Below are 25,439 nucleotides of genomic sequence, written 5' to 3'. Positions count from 1 at the left end.
TGACATTACCTTTCCCCACAATAAATTTAATTCAATACTGTATGCTTCTAGTTTAAAGAATCTTGAATTACTGGATAATTTTCCCTCCACTTACCTTCTTCTCTAATGACTGAAATGGAGCTAAGCTATGACATATTTTGGCACAATATACTATTAACTTGACTCAATAAAATAACTGTGCTGAAATTCTATTTTCTTTGATACAATGTTAAACCTTTAGTGCATTTCTTTGAAGTGTGATCACTTTAAAATCCCATACAGGACACTGGCAGCAGAAAGTGTTTACTAAGAAGTTTGTGTTTTACACTTACAGGATTCTGATTTGTTGCTCATGAACTGCCAGAAGAATGCTTATCCTACTAGTTCCTATTCTCCTACAGTGGACCACCTGAAACAGACTCCCTCCTAACCATGAATCCAGATCCTCTCCAGTAATTTTACTGTTTAATTACTGGAAGCCCTTAGGATAATATGAAGATAAAAATAAACTTGCTTTATTGTAATGTGTATGTTTATTTTCTCTTCTGAGATGCAAGATTTAATTCGGACAAAAATCTCTTCTCTGCCTGCAGCAGCCCCAACTTCTCTAATCGCTTTGAGTCACTTTGCTAAGTCCTCCAATTCAAGTTTGACTGTGATTTATTTATATTAGAAAGTGTATACAGAGCTGTGTAAGGTGCTAAAAGACGCTTGCGTTTAAATAGTCAAAAAGGCTCTGAAAACTTTGACTGAGGCTACAAAAAACAGGATGTTTCACCACTACAAAATTCCACAAACCACAACTACTGTACTTTGAAAAGACAAACAGCCAGTATCATTAAAAAAAAAAATACAAAAAAGCTACTATAGAACACATAGACAAGGAATATTAAAGTGGAATTAGTCTCAACTTAATGAAGCTTGATCTACACTACAAAGATAATTAGATCGATATTAGCTGCCTTATGTCAACCTATGTGAGTTGGTACACTACAGCTTTGCTCCACCAATTTAAGTGCCCTACTAGACAAACATAATAACTCCACCTCCATGAGAGCTTATGTTGAGTAGTTAAGGTGACAGGCTCTGAGTCATTTACACAGGCTGCTGGCTAAAATTCTTGTCAATATCACAGAGTGCTGGAGTCCTGAAATTTACAAGAAAGCTGGTAGGTTGCCTTCTGTGATCCCCACACCTGGCTCACAGCTCAGGCTGTTACCCTCGGATGGGTGGGAGGTTCCAGCTAGAGCCTAGCTGCCTCCTAGGCTCTGGCCTACCTGCTCCAAGTGGGCTGCTGCCCAGGATCCTCTCTCCCCGTGGGAGCCCTGCTACCTCCCAGATTCCCAGCTGGGCTGCTGCGTGGGCTTCCCTCTCCCCAGGAGCTCCTACAGCTGTCAGAGTGCAGCTGCTCTAAGCAGACACAATAGATAGCACAAAGTTGACAAGAACATCAATTTCACTGCTGGTAGACTCTGTGCTGTGAAATTGAGCAGACGGGGGGGCTGTCAGTGCTGCACAATACCCCACTGCAGGGATGAAAGAACTCCTGGTAAGGACGTGTTCCACTGGCAGGAGGAGGGTAGTGTGGACATCAACAACCTATTGAATTACTTCAATGCCTGTACTCAACCTAAATTAAATCAACCTAAATTTTGTAGTGTAGACTAACAGTTCTCAACCAGGGGTCCAGACCCCCTGTGGGGGCTGCAAGCAGGTTTCAGGAGGTCCACCAAGCAGGGACAATGTTAGACTTGCTTGAGCCCAGGGCAGAAAGTTGAATCACCGCTGTGCAGGCCTTAAGCCCAGGGCCCTGGGGCTGAAGTTGAAGCCTGAGCAATATAGCTTTGCAAGCCTGCCTGTGGTTGGGACACCAGGCAGCTATCTTGCTTGCTACCCTCTAACATTGGCTCTGGCTTTTATATGATATTGGTGGGCAGTGGAATTTTTACAGCATGTTGTGGGGGCCTCAGCAAGAAAAAGGTTGAGAACCCCTGGTGTAGACAAGCCCTGAGTTGAACTTCTTACTAGAAATTTATCTAATAGTTACAGACCCAAGATCTAGATCGGGGTGGGCAAACTACGGCCTGGGCTGCATCCAGCTCTCCAGTTTACGCTACGGGGTGGGATCCAGCGCTTGCCCCACTCAAGCGCTCCAGGCAGGGCTTGCCCTGCTCCGGGCAGCTCCTGGAAGCAGCAGCATATGCCCCCTTCAGCTCCTATGCGTAGGAGCAGCCAGGGTGCTCCGCATGCTGCCCCCACCCCAAGTGCACCTGCGGAAGGGGCAGTGTGCAGAGCTGCCTGGCCATGGCTCTGCATAGGAGCCATAGAGAGGACATGATGCTGCTTCTGGGAGCTGCTTGAGATAAGCACCGCCTGGAGCCTGCTCCTCTGCCCCCCAGCCCCCCACCTCCCTGCCCCAGCCCTGATCCCCCTCCTGCCCTCCGAACCCCTCAGTCCCATCCCGGAGCACACTCTTGCACCTCCAACTCCACCCCAGAGCCCGCACCCTAACCCCCAATTTCATGAGCATTCATGGCCCACCATATAATTTTCATATCCAGATGTGGCCCTCGGGCCAAAAAGTTTGACTACCCCGATCTAGATATTTGATCATAATTGAAGATTTTAACCTAACTAACTCTTAATTATTAGTATTTAGTAAAGTAGATTATGTTCTCTCTTTTATGAAGGAAAAATAGGACATTAATTTGTTGTAGCACAGAAGGTTGCAATCAAGAAGAAGAGTTAACTTTTAAATTTAGAAGAAAGAGAGAACTAAATTTAACCAGAAGCTATATAGTGTAGTTATTTTGTAATGAAATAGCCCACAAACAATGAGAGTAGAGTTTAGGGAAGGAAATCTAAAACTGCAGAAACCTTATCTCAGGCCTGATCTACACTTAAAAATTAGATCAACCTAGCCACGTTGCTCAGGGCTGTGAAAAATGTTATATCCTGCATGCTGTAGTTAAGCCTACCTACCCCCTAAATTAGGCACAGCTACATCAACAGAAGGATTCTTCCCTGGAGAATTTTTAGTGCACAGTAGTCACTCGTACACAGACCAATTAATACGCAATACTGTATAGTGCTTTAGCAGTCACACCACCATAAGGCATGTTAGCCCACCAAGTAGACATGCCTTTACAAAGACAATGAAGGAGGATTATTTGGTCTTGGGAGATCTCTGAATTTCTGTAAATGAATGTAAAGAGGAACAAATGCACATTTTGGGGGAACCTTTCAACCTCAGAGTGTTGAGTACCTATTCAAATTTTTCTTAATTATTATTTTGTTATTAAATGAGATACTTCATGTGTAGTTAAAATGTGGTTTGATATTTTCTCTAGTGCATATGTTTTTCTGAAACCATGAAGTAGTCTGAGAAACGTATTCATTCTCAAACCATGGAGAAAAGGTACAAAATATCAAGTTGTTCTCTTCAGTCCAGAGAATAGATTGCTCATATTTATTTGCCACTAAGCTTAAATCCAAATATTTCTTGGTGCCTGAAAGGCCTAAAACCACTCGCAGGAATGGGGATAGACCCTTACACACATGCAGCACTTTAGTGAAATCTTAGTTCTCATCATGAGCAGAAAAGAGGTTTACAGTTTATTTCAAGACAGATAATGATTCTGTTATAGTGATATTTGTGAGGGTTTACTTTTTGTTCAGTAATTTTATGCATTTAACTTTTATCATTGCTTTGGTCTAGATGATTTTGGGGGACAGATGACCAAAATTTCACAACTCACTCTTAAATTAATCTTCATCTCAGAAATATTGATTACTGTAAGATACAGATGAGAACGTTGAGATAAAAACTGAGGAATTTAAGAAACCTGTAGCACTAGAAGTGTTCTGATAATATCCTTCCTGTAAAGATTTGTAAACTGCAGCAGATAAAATCAAAAATACAATTACCAATAGGAATAAGAAACTTTGTTGCCAGAATAGGTCAAACCTCTTCAGATACAATCTGCATAGAATCATAGGACTGGAAGGGACCTCGAGAGGTCATCTAGTCGAGTCCCCTGCCCTCACTGAAGGACTAAGTATTATCTAGACCATCCCTGGCAGGTGTTTGTCTAACCTGCTCTTAAAATTCTCCAATGATGGAGATTACACAACGTCCCTAGGCAATTTAGCCTAGTGCTTAACCAACCTGATAGTTTGGAAGTTTTTCCTGATGTCCAACCTAAACTTCCCTTGCTGCAATTTAAGCCCATTGCTTCTTGTCCTATCCTCAGCAGTTAAGAACAATTTTTCTCCCTCTTCCATGTTACAACCTTTTATGTACTTGAAAACTGTTATGTCCCCTCTCAGTGTTCTCTTTTGCATGCAAAGTTATGATTTACTTATCTGGCTCTAGTCCCTATTCCAGGGGTTGGCAACCTTTCAGACGTGGTGTGCCAAGTCTTCATTTATTCACTCTAATTTAAGGTTTCGCGTGCCAGTAATACATTTAAAAATTTTTAGAAGGTCTCTTTCTATAAGTCTATAATATATAACTAAACTATTGTTGTATGCAAAGTAAATAAGGTTTTTAAAATATTTAAGAAGCTTCATTTAAAATTAAATTAAAATGCAGAGCTTCCCAGACCAGTGGCCAGAAGCCAGGCAGTGTGAGTGCCACTGAAAATCAGCTCGCGTGCTGCCTTCCGCGCACGTGCCATAAGTTGCCTACCCCTGCCCTATTCTATTTAACAAAAAAATAACCAAAAATATATTCAAGGGAGAAAGATAAGGGCTACAAACAAACCTAATATACACTTGAAATACAGGGCCAAGAACTATTTATTAATTAAGAGATGCTGAGCACTTACCAAAAGTAATGCTTAAGATTAACGTCATGTACTTCCAGTCATTTACCACACAAATATTAAATACAGTACATTTATAATTAACTACTGATCAATTTTCTCCTAGGGATTCCCACGCTAATAATATAAATATAAAATATAATATAATATAAAATAAAAACTCAACAATGGATATAATTAAGACATTTAGCAACAGTATATGAAACTGAAAAGGTACTTAATATGAGATCTTAATTACCTATGTCCGTTCCACAAAACATCAGAACATAACTCAGACTGTAAGAGAGATGTATTTTGTACACACCCAGACTACTTGGGGAGGTGAGATGTTTGACGATGGCTGCAAGTTTCCATCAGTGTATTTTCAGCTATGGGAAAGAACAGCTCAGGTGTAATTTAGCACTCAGGAAATCTATCAAGCAGATGCCACTGACAAAAGCTACATCTAGCCACAAAACAGGTACAACATGGGAAGCAGAAAAGTAAACTTTCACATACTCTCCCATCTGCCTCAAAATCACTTCTAGGGGATTAGTTCAATCTCTCTATCCATTCAGTCTCTGATCTCTGAGGGTATGACTCCACTGAAATCAGAGGAGTAACTCTAGCATGTATAGAAATACGCAGGATAGCTTTGATCTTGTTATATCTCAAATAGTCTGGGTTAGCCATTTGAGTACATACACATGCAGCTAGTCCATGCTGCCACAGCTTCACTGCTGTTGTTATATGAGCTGGCTAGACCAAAGCTAGATCAGATATGTCTACATGTGCTACAGTCACACTTCTGATTGCAGTGCAGATATACCATAACAACCCCAATTCATGTGCACTGTAAAATGTATATGCAACTGCCAGGAGGAACTGGGGAATGGTCCAATTGCCTTCTCCCTTTTCTCAGGCCCTGTCCGCACTGGCAAGTTTTTGTGTAGTAAAGCAGCTTTCTGTGCTGTAACTCCTGAGGTATACACACTACCAAGCCACTTAATGAGCAGAAACTGTGCAGTTGCAGCACTGTAAAAAACACACCTGGAGAGGCGTACAGTTTTCTGCACCAGGGGTACAGCACCGCAGTGCCAGTGTACACCCTGGTTGATTACAGTGCTGCGACTGGCCTCCAGGAGATGTCTCACAATGCCTCTTCTCGCCTCTCCAGTCATTGGTTTGAACTCTACTGCCCTGCCCTGCTCTGATCTGGGTCCATTTAGAACTGGCCTCCTTCTTTGCTCAAGAAGGACGTCCTGCATTTAATGGCTCCATATTCTTCCCCCTAGGTAATTCTTGTCAATCACCCTGGTAAACAAAAAAAACTACCCTTTATGCATCATGCCTTTTAAAGGGAGTTGGGGGGCGGGGTTTGGGGGAAGAAAGAAAACCCAGCTCCTCACTGGCCATCATTTCCTGTAAAGATGGCTAACAGCCTGTTCTCTTGTCTGTCAGAGGTCTCCCAGTCAAACCAGATGTGCACTCCTGAGCAGCCAAATCCTTATATTAATTATCCAGACAGCCCAGAATGGTATTTTACTTTGTTTAGGAACACAGAATCTAGCAGCTATGACATAGGGTTCTATAGCTTTAATTTACATAGCTGACAACATGACAGTAGCTAAAGCTTTCATGGTATGTTCCCTGTCCCATCCCAAATCTCATTCAGCTGCCTTTATTTTGTAGTTTAATTTAGCTATCTTGGATTGCGCTGAGTCTCAAAACACTAGTCAAGCAAAGGAAAACTGGACCCTTATTGGTATAAGGATTTATATTGGTGTTAATTAAATATACTGGTATTACCACCAGTTATAGCTGAATGAACAAACAAGTGCTGATTTTGAACTTAATTGATTACATTTTTTAAAGTTTTGTTTTCTGATGCAAAGACAGTAGGAATGATGATTTCTTATCGGTCCAAAGAATCTATTACAATATACAAGGTCTTTCAGGTCAAAAAGATCCATTTTTGTCAAGGGATAAAAGTTTTTATGCAAGCTGTAAATTGGCTGCCTTATCTTGATTTTCTCAGTTGAATTTACTGAGAAATTTTATTATATGAGAAATAAAACTACAGATGCAGTCTGATATCAATAAACACACCCAAAACCTGTTACTAAAATACTTACTGTAACTTGAAGTTATGTTCAGTAATTACTTTTATTCACCAAAATCTTTTTTGCAACAACACATCAATTGGATATGAGAATACATTTCCCATTATCTGATCCTTCTCATCTTTGATCATAACTCATGAGAACAGCCTACTAAATCAGAATAAGATTCTTGAAGTGTTTTTGTTTGAACAGGACATCTGTTACAGAGTCGTCATAACTGCAGAACCCCAAATTCATCCATGTGATATACGAGTATCACAGAAGTCACTGTTTCTTAAACTTCACAGGCAAAATAAATACTTTGAATAAAGAACACAGCATTATAAAGTTAAGTTCGTAACTACAATTTTTAAAAAGCATGAACAGATCCTTAAAGATAATCTCATTAAGCCAAAACTAAAGAGAACCAAACTGAAGTTCACCACACACAATATATTTAAAATGAAACTTCACTGATAAGTTCCAGTAACTACTGATAGCCATTGCACAAGGTTTTGTATACTATATTACTGTTCTTGCCCCCAGGGTGTTTTGCATGGATACTTTAGGCAGCTGGATTTAAAAATCAGGCCTAGAATAAATATCTCCTGCACACACAAAGTCAATAGCCTAGAGCAGCATTTATATTACTCCTCTCTCTTAATAATGGCAAGTTTAGAGCTATCCAGGAACCTGAATAATTCTTAAGTGTGTGTGATTGTTAGTGTTTTTCATGAGCTTTTTACCATGGGGACCATTTATGGGGATGAAATAAAACAAGATGCAGGCTTCTCATGATATTTCACTATACAGGAATTGAAATACTGTGGGAAAAATCGCACCAATTTCAGACACAAATGTTTCCCTATGCATAAATAACTATGCACCTATCCCTATTCAGGACTACAGAAATGTATGAAACTCTCAGACTCACAGAAAAGTATGGTACTTCTCTAAAGTTGTATTTGCACTGTTTTCCCTTTTAAATTTAAGGTGTTTTCCTCTGTCAAGATGTTTTATTGGTAATTTTTACCAACCAATTTCATTTTAAATTTTAGAATTTATCTGTACATTTTAGATGTGAAGCCCACATCTCCTCGATGCCTAAATCACTTTTGAAAAAATGGGACTTAGGAGCCAAAGTCACTTGTACATTTGAAATATTTTCTTAGTACTTAGATTTATTTTTAAATTTTTTTTTTAGATACGAGGCTCTATGAAGCAGGAACTCTCTTCCTATGTATTTGTTCAGTGCCTGACAAAATGGAGGCCCCAATCAGGGTGCTAACAAAATATAAAATTTTAAGATTACTTATTCTTTTTAGATATGCTGAGCAGCAATGACACTAATTATTACTACTACTACTACGACGACAACTACTTTGCTATTATACTAGCAAATGAGTAATTTAAAAGCACAGTTGTTAATTAAGTCGAAAGACCTCTGGTGAGTAGTGACTTTCTCAAGGTCACACAAGGCAGAAGCCATATAACCCAGGAAACCCACCTTCCAGCCCCATAATCTGAATTATGAAAACTGTATGTGCCTGGGTGATCACTCTAGCCAGCAGGTCTGCTGCTCTGTTGCCAGGTAAACAGACATCTGCCCCTCCCACTGTAAAGACCCGGAACTTTGAAACTCCCCTTCCTGTTGTCTTGGCAAGTGCTCACTTATTTGGCCAGATGACAGTGCCTGCTCCACAGAGCAAATGATCCCCTGCTTGCAGGGCCAACTCTAGACACTATGGTGCCCTACACAGCCTTCCCCACCCCCGCGTGGGCTCCCCCTAGGCATCCGCAGGGGAAGAGGGTGCACCCAAGATGGGGGGGAGAGGGAGACATGAGCAGGCTTGGAGGGAAACCACCCCCCCCCAAACACGAGCCAGCGGAGCGGGCTGGGGCCGAGTTGCTCCACTTCCTGCCGCCCAGTGATTGCAGGGCAGGCCCGGCCCCACACTCGCGGAGCCGTTGAAGTGGAGTGACCTGGCCCCAGCCCACTCTGCTCTGCTCCCCTGGTTCTCAGCTTTGGGACTTGTGGGGGAGGGTGGAACTGCCCCCCAGCACTCACCTGCTGAGTGGAGTGGACTGGGGCTGGGTCACTTCCTGCCACCCAGTGAGTGTACAGCGCGTGCGCCCGACCTCTGCTGCAATCCCCCATGCCAATAGCTAGGGTGAAGGAGTGGAGTGGGGTGGGGCTTTGGGGAAGGTGGGGAGTGAGCGCTTTGTGGAAGAGGCGAGGCAGGGGCAGAGCAGGGGCAGTTTTTCTGGCCAGTTCAGCCAGCTGGGGGATTGAGCTGGCCGCTGGAGCAGCACGCAGCTGAGTAGGGCACCAGGAAATCTGGGGCAATTTGGTGTCCCAAATTTCCTGGTGCCCTATGCAGCTGCGTAGTTTGTGTATGGGTAAGGACGGCCCTGCCTGCTTGGAGCAATGCTGAGCTACTGGAGCTTATCAGTGTTTGGGGAGAGGAGGCTGTGCAGGGACCCAGAATCACCCCTCCCTCCACAAGCCCTATCACCAAACTGGAGAAAGATGCAGTGTGGGATAGCTGCCCTAGAGCTCTGCTCTCGTTGGGGATGGTAATGATGCTAATGCAAACACTCTCTTGACGCCTGAGGAATTAAGTGAGAACACAAACCAGCGCTTTACTTTCACTGGTTCCCTGTCACCGGTGAAACTTACAGCACAAAAACTCTGCGTGTAGACATAGCCTGAGGGTATGGCTACACTTGAAATTTCAAAGCACTGCCACGGCAGCACTTTGAAGTGTGAGTGTAGTCAAAGCGCCAGCGCTGGGAGAGAGCTCTCCTAGCACTGCACGTAACCACATCCCTTACGGGTGTAGCTTGCAGCGCTGGGAGCCGCGCTCCCAGCGCTGCAGCACTGATTACACTGAGGCTTTACAGCGCTTTATCTTGCAGTGCTCAGGAGGGTGTTTTTTCGCACAGCGAAAGTTGCAGCGCTGTAAAGTGCCAGTGTAGCCATGGCCTTCGACTCTGTGCAGTGCCATCTCCGCTTGCAGCTATTCAGAGTAGGGGCAGGGCTGAGCACTGGAATATTCTACAACAAGCTGGTAATTATGCAAGCAAATCCACAACCACTAACTAATAGCTAGGGATTGTGCCCCAAGGGGGATATTTTCAAAAGTTCCTAAAGGATTTAGAAGTAAAAATCTCATCACAGAGCTTTTGTTTATAAATAAATACCAGAACAGTCATTCTCAAGCTTTCTTCTTCAGTGGGAGTACCTTGGAAAGCAGAAAACCTTATAAAATTGTTTATATGGATTTCCCTTTCCTTTTCCAATATTTCTTTTGAAAACAAAATCCTGATCTACACTACAAAATTATGTTGGTATAATTAAGACACCCTGGGGTGTGGAAAATCCATACCCCCTGAGCAATGTAGTTATACTGACCTAACTCCTGGTATAGACAGTGCTATTTCAGCAGGAGGGCTTCTGCTGTTGACATAGCTACTGCCTCTCAAAGATGGAGTACCTATGTACACGGAAGCTCTCCCGTCAGCACAGATAGCATCTTCACTAAACACTACAATGGCACAGCTGCAGTGGGGGAACTGCCCCACTGCAGCACTGTAAGTGTAGATAAGCCCTTACTTGCAGTGCAAACCTAACCCAATGTTTCCCTCTTGAAGCTTCAGGAAAGAATTATGGCCTTGATAATAAATGTAAGATCCTAACTGAAAAATATTTCCATGATATAGAACACTCTTTTAAGCAAGGATCTTATCCAAAGCTCATGCATCATCGTATATCTAGAGAACTTTGTTGCTGTGCTTCTATGGTGATGTGCATCTGCTATTTGAGAGCAAAGTTTGCCCTAGCTATGAATTATAACCTTTGCTAAAAATTCATTTTTCTCTTCCAAACCACATGGCCAATCTCTTGATTTCTGTCATGATCTTCCTAATTTCATGGAACCCCTACTATTTCAAAGGGGGAACTCAAATTTTAAAAGGAACAGTTTGATAGTTCTCTTTCTAATCCATCTGACAGTGGTACAAAATGTTGCCCACTAGCCAGATTAATTAGCACGGCTTGGATCAATCTACTTGCCAGTAATGATTGGAAAGATTTACTTTGCAAGGAGGAGGTCATCAATCTCTGAAGAATGTAAGGTTTGATTACAAAAAACATTTCTATTCTTGTTATGAGAGTTCCATGTAAAAGCAGTATGTGTTGTGTTTTGTTGTGTATGTATAATTTAGAGCACTGTCTATAGAGTAACTCCAGACAAGACAGACAGTAAGAATACAACCAGCACCTAAAGACAGACACACACATTCTAAGAACAGTGCCAAGCTCAGACATTACAGTGCAAAGACAACTCTACCACCTCAACCATTGTTTCTTAAGAATTACCAAAGAAAAATGTCCTCGTGAAGGCCTGAATTAGTATCACTGCATGTCTCCAGTTACAGGTGCTGCAGTGATGAATGTAACCACAATCTGAGGACTTCATTAACTCAGACATAGGTTAGAGGTTTGTTATTGAAGTGGATGGGTGAGATTCTGTGGCCTGCATTGTGCAGGAGGTCAGACTAGATGATCATAATGGTCCCTTCTGACCTTAAAGTCTATGAGTCTATGAAACAGGTTCATTTACTAGTGACTCTCAAATTAAACAACGCAGTGCCACGAATTTATCAGCACAGAGAACACCAGAAGGTTCAATCAACAGAAGGGACACAAAATAAAAGCATCCAAAAGGCAAATCTAGTAAAGCTGCCCAGTAAGTTCAAAGATGTTAACTGAAATTATTCATTTCCACTACAGGAAGAGGTTTTACAGAAATTCTGTATAAAAGTAGTGTATGTACATGTTGTGTGTATGTACATTAGTATATATGCATATGTGGCATTGTTGAAAACTCTGTAGAGTAAAAATGCTACTCTGCGAAAGGCTTCCTGACTGCTGTTAACAACTATTGGAAAAGTAATGTTTCTGATGTGAACTGAACATGAAATTGCCAAGCGGCAGCAGCAAGCAGACACATTAACAAGACTGTAGCCACAGTCTGACTGTTGCTATTCACAACTTTGTGAACAGCAGTGAAACTGGCAACTATCATTGTCACTTTCTCACTGAGGCTTGGGAAAGCTGGGCAAGCAACAGAATCAAGCATCAGAGTTCTCCATAAGGGAGGAAAAGAGATGTTGGGGAGAAACAGGTGCTGGGGAGAAACAGGTGATTGAAGGCTTATCCCCTTCCCACTTCTGATGACAGGCAAAATGTCAGATTCAGTGGTAGGAGTAATGGTAAAAGGTAGGAGTGAGGTGTAATGGAGAAAAACAGTCTAGGGCTTCGCTACACTGGGGAGTTGCTGGTGAGGGGGTTACAGCGCTGCAACTCAGGATGTGGCCACATTTGCAAAGCACAGCCAGCGCTGCAACTCCCTGGTTGCAGCGCTGGCTGTACACCTGGTCTGCCTTGGGTGTAGCGATTCCAGCGCTGGTGATGCAGCGCTGGTCAGCAAGTGTGGACACCACCAGCGCTTTTATTGGCCTCCGGGGTATAAGGAAGTATCCCAGAATTCCTGTCCACAGCAAACCAGAAGAATGGCTGAACTCTGATCTCCCCTTAGCTACTTGCTAAAAAACAAACACAGCTGCTCTGTGCTCCAGTGAGCGAGCCAGTGAAGGCAGGAGAATTGCTTTGGAATGTTCAAAGCTGTTTGCTTGAGGAGAGAGGGGGGAGGGGTAATGTTGAGCAACTGTTTATGTGGTCTGACGGCTATTTAGGAGTGCATAATTAGCATTTAGTGAATAAGAGACAGGTGGGGGAAAGGTCAAAACTTTTAAAATGATTGAAGGTAGGCACTGTGTATCTTCCAGTCCTTACAACTTGCAAGGCAGGGAGCTGAGAACAGTGTCAGCTCCAAAAATCCACTCTCTCTGTCTCCCCAACGCTCCCTGTCACATTCCACCCCACCTCCCTCTTTTGAAAAGCACGTTGCAGCCACTTGAATGCTGGGATAGCTGCCCACAATGCACCACTCCCAACAGCGCTGCAAATGCTGCCACACTGCAGCGCTGGTAGCTGTCAGTGTGGCCACACTGCAGCGCTGGCCCTACACAGCTGTACAAACACAGCTGTAACTACCAGCACTGCAGAACTGTAAGTGTAGCCATTGGCCTTATCTCCTCCAGAAGCTTGAGAAGTGAGTGTTACAAATATATCAGCTACCTAGCCTAAGGCTAATATTAAAGATCAAGCCTCACAGGAGGATTCAAGAAGATCAACCGGATAGGAATTAGGGGTGGAGGGAAGTGTGAGGGGAAGCTGCATTCTCACAAGAATTTTGCTGTTTGACCTCAATCCTAGGGTCTCCACTTCACCTGCACTTGTGTCTGAGACCTACTTTTGATTATTAGACATATGTTTCTATTTTAAAGCCCTGCTTACTGATACCTACTAACTCTATAGTCACACAACTCACTTCCTCCACAGGGACAGAATCAGCAGCTTCACTTTAATGAGATCCAGAAGAGGGGCTGAAAATGCAACAGGTTTTCCCTGGCTCCAATGAGGGAAGAATAACCCCATGAATCACCAGGTTTTCTAGAATACCTGTGTCACCTACTTAAATGCTAGGACACAGTTGGGGTCCAAATTAAGAAATTGTTTTTAAAGATATTTTTAAGTAAAACTTGGACTAATGGTCTAACTGGTTTGAGTGCTGTGCTGTTTCCTCAGGAGAGCAGACAGCCACTCTGCAAATGTTTACTGTAGAGTGACCTTGCTCTGGCTGGTTGCAACTTGGTTCCATTCTTTTCACAAATCAAGTAGTAAAATATAGCACCTATAAAAAATAAACTGGTGTGCATTTTACTTTTTGTAAATTCTCCTACAGTAGTTTATCTTTAAATACAACTTGCTCTCCTCCTGGTAAAGGAGTAACCATTGCATTTTATTTTTCACTCAAAAAATGGACAAACAGTATCACATATTATTCGGAAAATTCATAAAAACCAAACCAAAGAGTCTAGACCAAGGGTTATACTATCCTTGAAACTTGTTCAGCTCAGCAACAGGTTTTCCCTGGCTCCAGTGAGGGAAGAATAGCCCCATGAGTCACCAGGTTTTCTATAATACCCATGTCACCTACTTAAACGCTAGGACACAGCTGGGGTCCAAATATCACTAATGGTCTATAGCAGTAATTCTCAAACTTTTGCACTGGTGACCCCTTTCACATAGCAAGCCTCTGAGTGCAACCCTCCCCCCCAATAACTTAAAAATACTGTTTTATATACTTAGCACCATTATAAATGCTTGAGGCAAAGAAGGGTTTGGGGTGGAGGCTGACAGCTCGTGACCCCCCCCATGTAATAACCTCATGATACCCAAGGGGTCTCAACCCCCAGTTTGAGAACCCCTGGTCTATGGAGACCTGCCTATTATTTTTCCACATAAGCAACTGCCACAGGGATGTTATGCAACTATTAATTGGATGAGAAGGTCCACATATGTACCTGTGAGAAGGAAGGGAAGCTGTCCATAAAAGACTCTTAACATGATATCCGGGCTACGAAAATATGAAAGACCTCCTGCTCTAGAATACCTTAGAGAAAGATACCTACTAAATTATTTAAAAATAAAAAACCACAATCCATAACCAAACACTCAGTATTTTCACCACCACCTTCAGCCTGAACTGAAAATCAAATATTCACTAAGGAATCTTGGTAACAAACTAAAAAAACTTAAAGTGCCTGTAAAAACTCCCTCTCCTTTTGGAGATATTTACTCTTCAGGTAATGATATGATGAGCACTTAACATTCTAGCTGGCCATTACTGGACCAAAAAACGGTCTTAATGCAGTTCTAATACTGTGCCATTTTTCAAAAAATCATGTACTCTTGACATTTTAGATTTCAATAGTATTTTCTTCTTTACCCTTACTCCATTGTGCAGTCTCAAGCATCCTGCTATGCTTTAGACACATCTTATGATTAAAACAGGATCATTCAAAATTTAAGATCTACTGACTTACTGACATTTTGCCATCTAATTCACATGACACAATTTTTCTCCCTTTGGCTTTGTTGCTAATGGTCTGGGAGTTGCCCTTTTTTAAGTGTAAACTCATGTAGAGTTTGTCCATTCAGCAAGGACACGTATCTATAAGATCAAACTTCAGAATTCCAATTGAGTGTTTCAGCATGCTTTTTACATACTAAGCTCTCTCCCCTCCAAACTACAAAGTTCACATTATACTTCCTCTCTACTGAATGCTCACAGTTCACATAGTTTTCAAGCTGTTTCCTCTGTACTTCACTTTTAAACTAAAATAAATCATAGCAAAATCCTCCCTAAAAGCAGCTACAAACGACACACACCAGCTTAATTCCACATGTACAGATAAAGCATTTAAATAAAAGCACACTCTCACCAAACACATGCCAGGCTCAAAGATTGCTTCTTCTCCATCTGTATTTTCTCCCTGTATTGTGTACAAATGACGTTAGCAGCACTGAAGAGAGGCGGAGAAAAAAGCATACCGGGAAATCCAGTTCAGCTGGAGAAAGCCTGTGACTTATGTGGGTGGATGGAACTCTTTCCCGTTATAAACAGCTTAAAGCATATACCTGCTCAGCTGATAGAGCTGATCCATTTCACTACAATTTGCAGAGCTTAGAGGAATGGAGATGGATGTGTCTGTAGAAAGCAGCTTTCATGGTATGCTGGGTGTGGTACTGCTTTCCTGGTTTAACCATTAAAGCTTTAAAAGAATGAGTCAACCGACTGGGCTTTTAAAACCAAACATTTTCATTGTCTGCTAAAAAATGCATTCTTCCTAGGATTTTTTTTCAGATGAGTTAACAATCTGGAGTTTTAAATTGCTTCTGAAGTTTACCACAGTTTCATGGGGCAGTTTACATTTCACTTTAAATGTGTTCCAACTCTTACATGTATTTTTATTAATCAGTTTACAAACTTTAGTACAGTACTCTCAAATCCAGTAATTGTATTGAAATTTCTATATTAATTTGATCAAAGCTAAAATTCAACATGGCATTGTACATGGAAAATAAATTAATCCAAAACCAGAAAGCAAGGATAAAGTATTATATCACAAAGCTCAGAACCAGGACAGAGACAAATGTTCATTCTCCAACACGTAAACGTCTGAATCTAAAGCTGGTGCTCTGACTCGGAAAGCAAAAACTCTAATTTAATTCTCTAACTTCCTTCCAGACTATATAATACTAGATGCCACACATGTCAAACTGCTAGAAACTTGCTGCTGGTTTTCATAAGGCAGACAACATTGTTATTCTGTGAAGCAGTATTTCCTAACCCTCTTCCTCATCCAACACCAGAGAATAGTTGAGCGGGGAGGGACAGGAAAAAGAAGCGGCTGGGTCAGCTTGGTTGGAGAGACACATACAGAGTACACATAAATGTGCTGTTGCATGTGGTGGCTCCTTGTCAACAAGGAAAATCAGAATCAGAGAAGTGAATGGATGAAAAGGAAGTGACAGCAACTGCATCATGGGATAGTGCAAAGGAACATGGCAGGATATCCATCTGCCAGCTCAAGCTGGGGTAAGATCAACAAAAAGTTGAAAGAATGAGGAGTAATTGTGGCACCTTGGAGACTAACAAATTTATTTGGGCATAAGCTTTCAGGGGCTAAACCCCACTTCATCAGACGCATGCAGTGGAAAATACAGTAGGAAGACAGACAGACAGACAAACACACACACAATATGAAAAAATGGGGGTCCTTAACTGATTAGTCTTGTTAGACTTGGTATGGCAACCCCCATTTTTTCATGTTCTCTGTGTGTATATGTATGTGTGTGTGTGTATATATCTATATATCTATATCTATATATATATATATATAGATATATCTATATATATATATAGATATATCTTCCTACTTATGCTATGCTGTAATTTGAATCCACTGCCTCATGTCCTGCCCTCTGTGGCAAAAGAGTTTTTTCTATCTTTTTTACGGCAGTATTTTAAGTATTTGAAGACTGCTATCATGTCTCCCTTAATCTGCTCTGTTCTAAACTAAATATACCCAGGTCCTTCAACTTTTGCTCATATGGCTGCATTCCATCACTTTGATCATCCTTATCACTTGCCTCTAGATCCTTTCCAGTTTCTCTACATCCTAGAGGAGAAAGTTCGGCTGAAAACCAGTGGAAGAGTGCTTGGGACATTTATTGGAGTTGATTATAAACATACCTTAATTTGATTTTTGATATAATTTTGATGGGTGATAATTGTTTATTTTTAAGATTTTTTCTATATTTATCAATTTCAATGTTCACAGTTATGGGAAATTATGGGGGTCAGATACTGAGATGTAAAAAGTTAAAGCTCTGAACCATTAAAACACAAATTCCCGTCATATGTCAAAACATACTAAATAAATAGCCTTAAATCAAACACTCTCAAGCAGCGTTTTTCTTACTTGGCCTATCTGTAAATTTCAATTATCGTTGATGGAAATAATTTTTCATGCCATGTGCACAGGGAAATCAATGTTTATCAACATTTACCAATAAAAATATAACCCTTCCAAACTGGATTCAGGCAAAGGGGGCAAAGTGAAAATCAAATTGGGGAACTGAGTTTATGCCTTTTTGTTAGTTTAGGTTCCCCCCACCCCTCCCTCACTTTACAGATAAGAAAGGCAACCTTAAGGGTTTTTTAAATTTATTTTACTTTTTACATATTTTTTCCTGCTTGTTTTTTTCCCTTGAACCGTCAGGAATGTCAAGTCTAGTCTTTCCTATTTTTGAGGAAGTAGTCTGAGGTCCCAGAAGTGCTCTCTCAGGCTTTAGTTAAAAGGAGTGGAGTGTTTAAATTTTAATGAAGGCACATTTGCTGCTAATCATTTCCCAGGCATTTGAATTTAATTAGTTAAATAAAATAGTTTTACACAATACAAACAAAATCACTTTCCCTTCTCAGTTAATCAGGTCTAACTTGCATGGCATTTAAGAAAAACAGGGCAGACAATATCTTATTTGCTAATATACAACAAAAGAATACAAATACTATTTTTAACACGCAAATAGAATAAACCTATTCCGGCAGTATCCATGTTTCTTTTATATATCAGCTGCCTTTAACTCTCCTGTCCAGGACACAGTGATAGATGGATTTACTCAAGCTTGTCCCTCCTCTCTCTGAAAGATTTCAGGGTAATACTGGGCAATTGTTCATCTGCCTCAAGAGCTCACTTATTCAGGGTTCCAGGAGGTTCAGGCATGGATAAAGTCCCTATTAGACTGCAGTTGTAGTGCTGATAAGAACACCCAGTTGCTTCCAGAGAACCAGATAACAGCATTTGCCAAAAATGCTTTTTCTTTTTTTTTTGCAGTAATCAGGACTGGCGCTAGTGTTTTTAGCGCCCTAGGTGCACGGCCATTTCACCGCCCCGCACGCTGGTCCGTGGCTATGGTGGAGCTGCCGCAGGCATTCCTGCGGAGGGTCCACGGCTCCAGTGGAGCTGCCGCAGCCGTGCCTGCAGAAGGTCCACCGGAGCGGCGGGAGCAGCGGACCGTCCGCAGAAATGCCTGCGGCAGCTCCACTAGAGCCGCAGGACCCGGGGACCCTCCGCAGGCACGACTGCGGCAGGTCCACCAGAGCCGCCTGCTGCCCCCGCCGGCAAAATGCCGCTCCCCAATAATCCTGGCGCCCTAGGCAATTGCCTAGGTTGCCTAAATGGAAGCGCCGGCCCTGGCAGTAATGGACAACAATGTTATTTTTTTTATTTCAAAGGCAGATCTTACCACAGTTCATTATCCACGTCTTTGTCACCTCTACACAGATAATGTGATCTTAAAATATACTTTAAGATAGAAAAGCTTAGATCTTACAGCCATTCAGAAACTCATAGCTAGGACAGATCATGTCTGGTCACTTTCTAAATGGTGTTTTCTGAAGGGACTGCTTTGCATTAGTGCTCAATAATCTATACTATTCCAGGTCCGGTTGTTGCCTCAGCACTGGGGATGATCTGAACCACACAAAAGCTTTTAAAAAATCCCTTATTTGAACAGTAGTACATTCTCATCCAGTGGTTCTAGGCTTTGCAACTCACTTCCACTATGATCCACCATAACCTCAGGGCATAATGCAAGACTTTCTTGGTTACCCAATTTTTTCTCCAGGAATAAGAGGTGGTCTGGGTTTGGCTGGTATTATGGGGTAGATAAAAGGCAGTGTGATTTTGGACCTGAAGTGGTCTTTTTAGGAATGCCTTTTAATATGTTTGACTATTGTGTGTAGTTTAAGTATTGTAAGTGTCCAGCGAGCTGCCAATAGATATTTATTTAGCTCTAAACAAATACATAAGATAGTAAACTTGGTTATGACTTCTCAAAGTATTTGTAAACTCTACTCCATAGCTCCAACTTCCTGGAGGATAAAAACAAGTGAGTAGTCAAAGAATTATTACCTTGTGTGTGGTCTCCTAGATTTCAGAAGCAAGATTTGCAGGCACTGGTGCCAGGGACAGAGGTCGAGTGAGAGTCGACAATGTAGCTAACTTGGCAGGACGTGGTATGGCGCATGTCTCAAGGCTGCTGTGTGAAACACTGAAATGTGGAAGAAGACTACCATATAATGACACCCATGTGTTGTGTTTACTGTTCATTGTGATAGGACTCTATGGTGCTTTGCACTATGAGACAATGCATGTTTGTGTGGTTTCTTGTGGAACAGAGGGAGAACACCTGTCAAGTACTGCCTTCCGTCATACTGTCGTCACTCTGCTTCATCCCCTCCTTCCCACAAGATGCTCACATACCATAATGATGAATGCATAAAGAGGGGAGGACTGACTCTGAAAGCTGGCCCATTTTCCCTGTGCTGGAAAGAATTTTATATTAGAAACACGAGAGGCTTCCACTCCAGTCACTGACAGCATAAACTTAATATTAAATTAATATTGCAGTAGCTCAAACTATAGGGAAAGTAAAAGCACAAACAACTATCTTTGCTACGTTGCTAACATGACCCAAACATCCCATAACAATTTGCTACATAGTATCAGTTTGAAATTGATAAATTATCTTACTGAGAGAGAGTATTAAAGAAAAGGGTTCAAGACATTGAAACTTATGTCTCCAAATGGCAGACTACAGAAACTAGAGAGAGGGCTTGGTAGTTCATTTTTTACTTCTGCCCGCCAGTACGGAAGTTGCATAGCGGCAGATGAATACAAGTAATACACAGTGCAAGGAATAATCTGAACTACTCGTTCTCAATGCTAAACTAACTGTAAACATTGAGGAAATATCTGGGCGTCATTGTGAGGGTCATTGAAAACACATACTCAGCATGCAGCAGCTGTCAAAAAGCTAGCAAAATTTGAGGACAGTGAGCTAGCAGTGGGACAGAAAATACTACTGGAAATATGAACTTCAGTACACACTCACTTGGAGTATTGTGTTCAGTTTGGCTACACTATCCAATCAATCAATGTAGGAATAGAAGGAAGGAGAGAGAGAGAGCTGTGAAAGTTAGAGGCATGGAAAGGCTTTCATATGAAGAGACTGAAAAGATTGGGACTGCTTCAGTTTAGAAAAGAAGAGACATGATGGATGGAAAAAAATCCTGAATGGTATAGAGATGGTATACTGGGAATTCCTATTTACCTTCTCTGACATGAACAAGACGACACTCAATTAAACTGAAAGATGAAAAATTTAAAACTGATAAATAAAACTTATTTACAGATAGCACAATCTATATAACTCATGTCACATGATGTCACTGAGGCTTAGTCTGGAAGATCTTTGGGGAAGGCACTACTGTCTTTTCAGTACAGTGCTTAGCACAAGGAGGCCTGATCTCTGACTAGGCCCTTTAGCTACTGCCACCAAACAAATAATAAATAGTAAGACTAAGACCTCAGTTAGTAGTATTCAGAAACAAACTAGTACTTTTTCTATAGATAATAAGGACATCCTCAGTTACCTTAGGCTTCATGACATAAGGCAGCCACTGGCCGGCATTAGAAAGAAACTTATCCTATGGAAATGTTATCATGGGGTTTTTTTATCATTTTTCTTGGATCTAATGGTATCCACTCTGAGACAGGATACCAGACAAGATGGATCATTGGTCTGATCTAGTATGACAACTCTTATATTCCCATGTTCACTTCTTATATTTTAAGGGGCTTTTTCCAATGCACCATGCTAACTAGTTTTAAAGTTGATCAAAAATGCATAGTAGGATCTTTTGTATACAGGGAAATTATTGGATCATAAGTCTGCAAATGTGTGCATCTGTTCATTTCAATTGTAAGTATTAATAGCTGTATTAGTTTGAGGTTTTACTGCCTTCAAAACATTTTCAAAGCAATCTTAGGTAATATTTGAAATTAGAACAATGTTGGGCACAATACAGGTCACTTTAAAACATATGATACTGAAACGCAATTTAAACAACACTTTCACTACAACAAGCAATCAAGTCTCTTTCTATGAATATATATCAGTTAACTACCAGAAACCACTTGTTTCATCAACCATTAACAAATTAAACCAGGGGTTGGCAACCTATGGCATGCGAGCCAATTTTGAGTGGCATGCAGCCGCCTGCCGCAGTCCTGGCTCTCAGCCCCCCCCACCCATCGCTCTCCCCTGTGGGGGCAGGAGGCAGAAGCTTGGTTCTGCGGCAACAAAGCTTCCCTCTCCCCTACTTCTTCCCCCAGAGTGGTTCTTTCCTGCCCCCCCCCTTCCCTGCGCCAATCAGCTGATGGCCCTAGCAAGGGTGGAGGGGGGAAGAGCAACAGAGTGCAGGCAGTCCCCTAGAGGAGACAGAGAAAGGTAGGGACGGAGCCTTGGGGAAAGGGGTGCAACAGGCATATCCCTTCCAGCCCCTGCCCTGAGCCGCTCAGGCAGGGGGCTGGGAGCACCCCTACGAGCCGAGCACTCCAGCCCTCTGCCCTGACCCACCCCCACAGTCTTCTGTTCTACACCCCCCCCACACCCTTCAACCTTATGCCCTGACCCCCCCACACACTCAGCTTTCTGCCCTGCAGTCCCCACACCCCCCAGCCCTGAACCTCCACACCCCAACACACACACAGCCTTCTGCCCTGCACCCCCCACACCCTCCAGCCCTCTGCTCTGTCCCTTGACCCCCCAACACACACAGCCTTCTGCCCTACACCCCCCACCCACCCCAGCCCTCATCCCTGAACTCCCACCACCCCAGCCTTCTGACCTGAACCCTCTCCCCCAGCCCTGACCCCTGAAACACCCCCCTCCCAGGTCTGGGCTCCCGGCTGCAGGCCCTGCTCAACCCACTGCCGGTCTGGTGAACAGAACCCCAGGCTGGCAGCGAGCTGAGCAGGCTGGCGGCGTAAGATCAGCATTTTAATTTAATTTTAAATGACGCTTCTTAGACATTTTGAAAATTTTGTTTACTTTACATACAATAGTTTAGTTATATAAAATAGACTTATAGAAAGAGACCTTCTAAAAACGTTAAAATGTATTACTGGCATGCGAAACCTTAAATTAGAGTGAATAAATGAAGACTCAGCACACTGCTTCTCAAAGGTTGTCAACTCCTGAATTAAACTAAGAAAGAGAGTGTTTCTCATTATTAAAATGTTACTGTATACGCTGCAATCTGCCTTGTAAAGCAGGGTTTTATTCCACATTGCAACAAATGCCATCTAGTGTTTTTTCAAGAAAAATCACAATCTTTCATTCAGAACATGTCTCTCTCTCTCTGGTTAAGGTAAGGGGACCCAAGCTGTGTAAGAAATCTAATTAGATAAATGATTTCTCAATAGACTTAGGCAGGCAAAAATACAGCTTGCAGGATTGCACCGATTCATGTCAATTAGTGCAAACAGATTGTATAAGAATATGTTGTGTGTGTACTTGGCATCAGACTAGGCGTGGCATTATGCTTGCTTGATTCCTCTAAACTTCAGCATCTTTCCTTCCATGTTAGTATTAATTTGACTTTTAATTCAAACTACTTTTAAACGTTAAGTTTGCAGAAAGCCAGAAAGGGGAGAGAAAAAGAAAAAACAAAAGAAAACAAAACAGGTACCAAGCTTTATAAATATATAGACTATACACATATAAAACACATCAAGCAAAATTAATAAATAAATCTTAGGATTTTTTATTATTGACTTCAAAGGGAGGAGAATTAGGCCAGTATTGAGCACATCTGAGAATCCATATATTCTCCTTGTCATCTACATGCATCCAACGAAGTGGGTATTCACCCACAAAAGCTCATGCTCCAATATGTTTGTTAGTCTATAAGGTGCCATAGAACTCTTTGCCACTTTTGCAGTTCCAGACTAACATGGCTACCCTTCTGATATTTGACACATATTCTCTTACACTTCAACAAACATGGTCAAATTATACACTGATAAAATTCAAAAATAAAGTCACACTCCATAGATCTTTCTACAAAAGTTAAATACAACATTTTGGGAATTTTTTTTGGAGATCCTTCTTAAATTGACAAACCATTAATTATTTAGAAGGAATGTGGTTCAACTGCAATTTTTTTGGACCACCACCAAATTAAATAATTATTTCCCAACACAGATATTTTAAAAGATTTAAGTGGGAATTACAAAGGCCTTTTTAAATCATCCATTTTTTCCAGGGCAAAGTATTGCTAAAGATCCTGTGAAATGTATGACAAACATAGACATTGTAACAAATCTAGCATCCTCAATTTTCTGGGTCACCTGGCTCACAAGCCGCAGTATTTAAATAGGCTGAAATTACTGCTGAAACTAAGACATGGGAAACTGGGGACAGGGATAAATGTTGCACATCATTCTAGACAGTCAATATTCTGTGCAGATGTGTTGTTTGGGTTACCAAATACTTGCTCAAAGCCACTCATTTGTTTTATGAACCAAAATACATTTAAATGAAAGAGCACTAGAAAGGGATCTCAGGCTTCAGAATACTCTTCATAGACAGTAGTGGTATGAAATTCCAACCCACTTGTATCATTCACTGATAACAGCTAGCACATTGCAAAATCTTTTGAAATAAGGAACTGGTTTTATGGCCAGTAACGGAAATTCAGTAAATAGTACGGTTTCCAAGCATGCATCACTCTCAGTTTTAGCTCTTAGTGAACACTGGACAAATCTATGACTCTGAACAACAAATACTCTTTGAAAGGAATTACACCTCTACGCCGCTATAACATGACCCGATATAACATCGGGTCAGACTCCACACAGCGGCCAGAGCCCGGAGCTCTTTAAATCACCACTGGAGCCCTGGCACTGCTACCCCAGGGCTGTGGCAGTGGGGCTCCACTGGCAATTTAAAGGGCCTGGGGCTCCCCTCAGCAGCTGGAGCCCGGAGCTCTTTAAATCACCGCTGGAGCCCTGCTGCCCCTACCCTGATATAACGGGGTTTCAGCTACAACGTGGTAGGGATTTTTGGCTCCTCCGACCGCGTTATAATGGTGTAGGGGTGTATTTAAAATAAAATACTTTTGACCTACCCAATGAGCAGCCAAATCCTAATTACAGACTTACTAATCTAACAAACTCAAATATGGAAGAATGAATTTAAATAACCACTACTTTTAACCTGTAAAAGCAGCAAAGAATCCTGTGGCACCTTATAGACTAACAGTCGTTTTGGAGCATGAGCTTTCATGGGTGAATACCCACTTCGTCGGATGCATGTAGTGGAAATTTCCAGGGGCAGGTATATATATGCAAGCAAGAAGCAAGCTAGAGATAACGAGGTTAGTTCAATCAGGGAGGATGAGGCCCTGTTCTAGCAGTTGAGATGTGAAAACCAAGGGAGGAGAAACTGGTTTTGGTTGGCAAGCCATTCACAGTCTTTGTTTAATCCTGAGCTGATGGTGTCAAATTTGCAGATGAACTGAAGCTCAGCAGTTTCTCTTTGAAGTCTGGTCCTGAAGTTTTTTTGCTGCAGGATGGCCACCTTAAGGTCTGCTATTGTGTGTCCAGGGAGGTTGAAGTGTTCTCCTACAGGTTTTTGTATATTGCCATTCCTAATATCCGATTTGTGTCCATTTATCCTTTTCTGTAGAAACTGTCCAGTTTGGCCGACGTACATAGCAGAGAGGCATTGCTGGCATATGATAGCATATATTACATTGGTGGACGTGCAGGTGAATGAACCGGTGATGGTGTGGCTGGTCTGGTTAGGACCTGTGATGGTGTCGCTAGTGTAGATGTGTGGGCAGAGTTGGCATCGAGGTTTGTTGCATGGATTGGTTCCTGAGCTAGGGTTACTATGGTGCGGTTTGCAGTTACTGGTGAGAATATGTTTCAGGTTGGCAGGTTGTCTGGACAGTCTGGACCTATACATTGAATGCTTCCGCCGACGTGCACAGGTAGAAATTGTGGAAAAACAACATCGCTTGCCTCATAACCTAAATCGTGCAGAACGCAATGCCATCCACAGTCTCAGAAACCACCCTGACATTATCATAAAAGAGGATGATAAAGGAGGTGCTGTTGTCATCATGAACAGGTCTGACTACCAAAAGGAGGCCGCCAGACA

The 25,439-nt window shown here is 41.9% G+C and overlaps 1 protein-coding gene across 3 annotated transcripts in view; it reads right to left on the bottom strand.

The window, feature by feature from the left end:
• The window catches only part of SGMS1 (sphingomyelin synthase 1), a 207,219-nt gene that overhangs the window by 75,831 nt on the left and 105,949 nt on the right, over positions 1-25,439 (bottom strand). The window contains exon 5 of one of the 3 annotated variants that reach the window (XM_030568771.1): positions 15,302-15,352. The exons of the other annotated variants lie outside the window; for them this stretch is intronic. The gene's annotated coding sequence lies outside the window, so the exon portion shown is untranslated. The remainder of the gene's footprint in view (positions 1-15,301; positions 15,353-25,439) is intronic. 3 annotated transcript variants of the gene reach the window in all.

This window comes from Gopherus evgoodei, chromosome 7, assembly GCF_007399415.2.
Source record: "Gopherus evgoodei ecotype Sinaloan lineage chromosome 7, rGopEvg1_v1.p, whole genome shotgun sequence".
In the NCBI taxonomy this organism is placed as follows: Eukaryota; Metazoa; Chordata; order Testudines; family Testudinidae; genus Gopherus; species Gopherus evgoodei.
The sequence above is the reverse complement of the archived record's forward strand: the minus strand, read 5'-3'. Positions and strand labels throughout refer to the sequence as shown.